Source organism: Gavialis gangeticus, unplaced genomic scaffold, assembly GCF_001723915.1.
Source record: "Gavialis gangeticus isolate Ggan-Ray unplaced genomic scaffold, GavGan_comp1, whole genome shotgun sequence".
Lineage (NCBI taxonomy): Eukaryota > Metazoa > Chordata > Crocodylia > Gavialidae > Gavialis > Gavialis gangeticus.
Window position 1 is genome coordinate 48,146,384 of NW_017728996.1, and position 5,374 is coordinate 48,151,757.

The window sequence follows — 5,374 nt, forward strand, 5'->3', positions numbered from 1 at the left end:
CCGGCTGACTTGAAGGTATCCAGCTTCTCAAGATATTCCTTAACTTTACCTTATGGGGTAAAGTTAACACACCAGAGGGTAGGGGACTAATCCAGGCAGATCTGGACAGGTTGGGAAAATGGGTGGAACAGAACAGGATGTGGTTCAATAAGGACAAATGCAAGTGCTGCGCTTAGGAAGAAGGAATCACCAGCATGCTTACAGGCTGGGGGAGGACCTTCTCAGCAGCATGGCAGAGGAAAGGGATCTTGGAGTCATTGTTGATACCAAGATGAACATGACAATGTGACAAAGCCATCAGTAAAGCTAACCATATTTTATCATGCGTTAGCAGGTGCCTGACAAACAGGTTCAGGGAGGTGATACTTCCCCTCTATGCAGCATTAGTCAGGCTGTAGTTGGAGTACTGCATGCAGTTTTGGGCACTGCACTTCAAGAGGGATGTGGACAACCTCAAGAGGGTTCAGAGGAGGGTCAATTATATGGTTAGGGGGCTGCAGGCAAAACCTCACAAGGAGAGACTGAGGGTCCTGGATCTCTTCAGCCGCTGCAAGAGAAGGGTGAGAGGTGATCTTATGGCCACTTACAAATTCATCAGGGGAGGACAGCATGGAATAGGAGATTCCCTATTTACCAGGGCACCCCTTAGGGTAACTAGGAACAACGACCACAGACTGGCAGAGAACAGATTTAGTTTAGACATCAGGAAGAACTTTTTTACGGTAAGGGTTGCCAGAATCTGGAATGGGCTTCCAAGGGAGGTAGTGCTCTCCCTTACCCTGGGGATCTTTAAGAGGAGGCTAGACGTGCACCTGGCTGGGGTCATCTGACCCCAGTGCTCTTTCCTGCCCAGGGCAGGGGGTTGAACTTGATGATCTGCTAAGGTCACTTTCATCCCAAACATCTATGAATAAGGACATGGTTTTCATTCAAGGTCTTTGGGCTGAGATATCGGAGGTGCCCTAGCACCAGCTCTCTCACTAAATTTGGTGGAAGCTGTGGGTGCTTGGCACCTCCGAAACTCAGGCCATTTCCTTTTGCATCTGGGAAAAAGGGTTATATGGAAAAATATTTGACACCCTGTCCATGCTGGTATGGGTTGCAAGAGCCCCCAGTCTGTATCTCAGGAGTCTGAGAGACCTCCAGCAAAATAGGGAGGATAAAACTTGACATGCCAGATGTTTCCATTAGTGATGTAGCAATCAAATCACCTTTCAGATTTTGTTAAAACACTATGAAGAAACTGAAAAACCAGAACCCCCATTTCTGCCCTTCTTCAGGTCACCTTTACCTGTGTGTGATACAGGGGTATCATAATTGCAGAAACATACCTAAGGCAAGGTGTAGCCAAACATGTCTGCACTATGGGAGCAGGGCCCTCTTCCTTGGATCTTGAGTGTATTTTAAAAATCCTTGCAGGGGCAGGACATTGACAGTGCCCTCATCCCCCTGCTTTACCTGTGGCAGGGTAGGGTTTTCTTGGTGTCGTGGGCCAATGTGCCTTGTAATTGTATGACAGAGGAGTTTGTGTAATTTTAGGAATAGGTTATACAAGCACTTGTATGGGACAATTTGGATAGGAATGATCCTGGATTGAGCATAGGGTTGGACTAGATGACCTCCTCCAGTTGCCTTCCAGCCCTGCTTTTGTATGACTGTCACACACTCACTTAGGGCCTGTCCCTTAGTTGGATGATTTCTCCCCTCACTCTGGCAGCATGAAGGGGTCTGAAAGTAAGTGTAAACAGCCTCCTTGTTCCTGAAGACTCCCCAGCTGGGGCAGAGCTGGCTTGTGTTATAAATTGGCTCAGCTCCCATTCCTATGCTGGGAACAGATCATGCAGGGGATCTGTTTGCTTGGACCCAGGGGAGGTGATGGGATGTATCAAGTTAGTTAAGCCACCAGGTTGGCTTGTGGCTCAGAAGCTGCCTACGTGCTGAGACTTGCATATCCTTCAGCCTCCAGTGTAAGTGTGTGTGCACAGAGCAGTAGACAAAGCGAGGCATCACCAGAACAGCTGGAGTTCCTCAGGGCACATATCTGTAGTGCTCAGGGGATTTGCAGCCTCCTGTGCTGCACTGTGCCCTATCCAGACATAGACATTAGTGCCTTGTATGGTTGCCCATCACCACTCTCTCTCAACACCCTCTGTGTAAATTCAATCAGCAGGAACAAAGTCCCTAGTAAACTCCTTTGAGTCTCTATCGCCTGTTCAATTTTGGCAATAAAAGTTGTGTTGTGGAAGAAAGGCAACTGGTTGATTCATTTGCTTCAGGGTTCTTTGGCTGGGTCATGCTTGATTTGATGTTGAAAAAAAGCGTCACTCATTTTTGTCTCCAATGCACCACCCTGCCCTGCCTTCTGTTTAACTATGGTGGGAAGCTGTTCTACTCAGTGGGACACAGTACATTACCGGGCCCAACACAGAAACAGATACTGGCCCCCATGCTCCCCCAAGGTGGAGAGAAGAGCATGTAGGAAGGAAGGAAGGATGGATGGATTTCTAACTTGGGTTAGCTAGCACACCACTCACTCCAGTAGCTGAATCTAGGCTGCTTCAGTGTATCTAGCTGGGAACCTGGCACAGCCCCTCAAAAAACTAGGTCTGGTCAGCCCAGGGGGATGAAAAGTACTAAGCTGTCCTGCTTAGCAAGGCCAAACTAATAGATAGGGCTGAACAAATCATTCATTCATCATTGATAAGAGAATTGTCAAAGGTGAAAATGAGAGCTGGGCACTTAATTTCCATTCGTGTTACTGCAAATCTCCCCTTGGCTTGATTAATTTGCTGCTTTTTTTCTGTGACTATAAAAGGGTAGCCTGCCCATTCAATGGCCTGACACTGGTCAGCACTGTTCAGTTAGCCTTGTCTGTTGACTTAGGATGGAGAAGTCCTAGTGGAAGGTCCCTGGCTGGGAAGAAAGCACAGAGACCTCTAGGGAGTGTGTGGCCTGCAGACCAGGAACTACCTGCTGCCTTCCAGGACACTTGGTCCAGGAGAAGCAGCAAAGGAAGCTGGTGCTGCTGGGCCTTGCCTGGAAAGAAGGGAGCTGCAGGTTGGTCTCAGAGGCCGAGATGATACTGAAAGAAATCTCCTGTGGTGAAGACTGAGGAGGGCCATCAGTGCCTTTGAGGAACTCAGGAAATGGAGGGAGAGATGTGTTCCAGAGGAGGTGAGTGAGGAGATGGCCTGAGGAAGCAACAAGGCACGGGTGGAAAATTGGCTCTGGCAGTTTTATGCAGGGGTTGTGGTTTGGCACCTAGGAGTGGGAGTGAGGTGGAGTCACTACAGATCAGAGGAAAGACTGTAGGGTACTATCCCCAAGATGGGAGAGGGGCTATAGAGATGCACTTTGGAGTCTGGGGTCATGAATGAATCACCTGCTGGGGCACAGCAATTGGTGATGAGAAAGGGACACTTCGAGCAAGCTCACCGCAGTGCTCCAGGTAACTGAGGGGCAGAGAGGAGCACCCACAGTGCAGCATGCGACAGCAAACCACAGTTCTCACTGTTCTTCAAGTTCATAATGTGCTCACTGGTTATGATTGGTTGGGCGAGTCACATGGTAGCACCTCTGTTCTCTGATTGAATGAATGCGTCAGGTTCAGCCAACACTTGCAAAGAGTCATTTTGAAACTTTTTGTTCTCCAAATAGTTGTGTGTGCAATTGAGATTCAGTCTGTCCAGGCTGACGAGTGTACACCACATGTTTCTGGAAAGCAAAAACAAAGGGCATGAGCATGGCCAGCAGCACTGGGATGTAACCTTTGCCCCCAGTCTTGGAGTGAGGTTTACCCCTGGCAAATTAAAGCCACTGAATTTTTTCAATATTTGACAATGCTAATTATTACTAATTAGCACTGATATCAGTCTTTTCAAAGTACTTTTGGTCTGCTCGTCCAGTCCTACTTGCAGCATCCCTGTGAAACAGAGTTCAACCTGATGGGCAGGGAAACTACAGCACAGATGTTACTGCTGTGTTGCTTGTTTCAGACCCTGGGTTTAAGAAGACCCTGGGTTTGTGACTCCTGAGTTCAGAGCTGTGCGCTGTGCTGAGATGCTCCATCGTGTCCTTGATTTTTAAACTGAGTAATATTCAAAACACTTCGTACTGAGCACCTGAAGCGGGGAAAAGTGAAGGGAATAAAGGACTGGCCACAGAGAGAGAGAGCAGATGGTTAAATTTACACTGTAAACAGCTGTACGAAGCACAGAGGCATGTCAGTTAGGGGCTTGTACCCAAGAAATGCTGAGCCACCACTGGAGGCAGGAAGTTCACTGGCTGACAAAGGTACTCAGCCTCTTCTTACAGGATCGTGCCCTAAACCAGCTACAGATCCACCCCTACTGTAACAGTATCATGGACTAGACTATTAGAATATACTAGTGTAACCAATGGCATATTAGTTGTGACCCTGCACTGCCAGGCTTTGTGGATTTCCTTACCACCAGCCTGAACTAGGTGGACAGATACACTGTTGCTAACATTGGTGTAGAAAATCAAGGTAGGCCAGGGGTCAGCAACCTATGGCCTGTGAGTTGGACCAGCCCACAGACACGACACTTCAGTGACCTTTGGCAGCAGGAGCCTTGGTCTGCAGGCGCTCTGCCCGTGGCATAGCGGGGATGAGGAGTGGTGGGAGACGTCTTAGTGTCGGCTCAGCTGCCTTTGAGCCAGAGTGGGTTGTTCTGGCCCACAGGTGGAAGAGGTTGCTTGCCCCTCCAAAAGGTGCATTGCAGGGAGCCACCTGAAATCCCCCAAATGGACTTTAAGGCCTGCGGGACAGCCCTTGGCCAGTGAGTCCGCACATGACTTTGACTGCACCCGTGGTGTGGATAAGGAAGGTTGAAGGTATCATCTACCTACATCCCACCATCCTCTAATATCGACAGCATGTGAAATAAATCTAGCTTTATTTCCTTCCCTCTCCACTGGAAACGCACAGCAGGTGGCCTGCTCTGCATTCAAGCCCGAAGGGTCCCTGATATTGTCGGAGCATTTACACACCAAGTCAGGTCTCAGGATCCCCAACATCTGCTGGCGCCTCAGCCACAGCCCTGCTCTCCTCACCCACCCGCGAGCGCAGCCCCAGGAGCCAGGACACCGCAGCTCTAGCTCCCCTCTGCCCCAGCCCGTGCCTCAGTTTCCCTGGTAGAAGGTGGGGGAGAAACACTCCTACCTACCCGGCGTGTTGGAAAGTTTAATGGGGCGTGCTCCTCGAGCGCCCCAGAGCCGGCACCTCCCACAGGGAGCTCCCAGGAGGGCATCGGCTCCCCAGGCTGGGGCGAGGCTGCCGGAGCGGCCGCGGCTCCGCGTTCGCAAATGGCCGCTCGGCAGCGAGCTCCGCCCGCACCAGGGCCGGGGCGGCGGG

The 5,374-nt window shown here is 50.2% G+C and overlaps 1 long non-coding RNA gene across 3 annotated transcripts in view; it reads right to left on the bottom strand.

The window, feature by feature from the left end:
- The window catches only part of LOC109288730, a 21,432-nt gene that overhangs the window by 9,473 nt on the left and 6,585 nt on the right, over positions 1-5,374 (bottom strand). The window contains exons 1-2 of one of the 3 annotated variants that reach the window (XR_002095215.1): positions 5,187-5,364; positions 3,436-3,714 (exon numbers count right to left, since the gene is read on the bottom strand). This is a non-coding gene — a long non-coding RNA (uncharacterized LOC109288730). Of the gene's footprint in view, positions 1-3,382; positions 3,715-5,186; positions 5,365-5,374 lie in introns of those variants that run through there. The other 2 variants (XR_002095213.1, XR_002095214.1) reach the window with 2 other exon arrangements.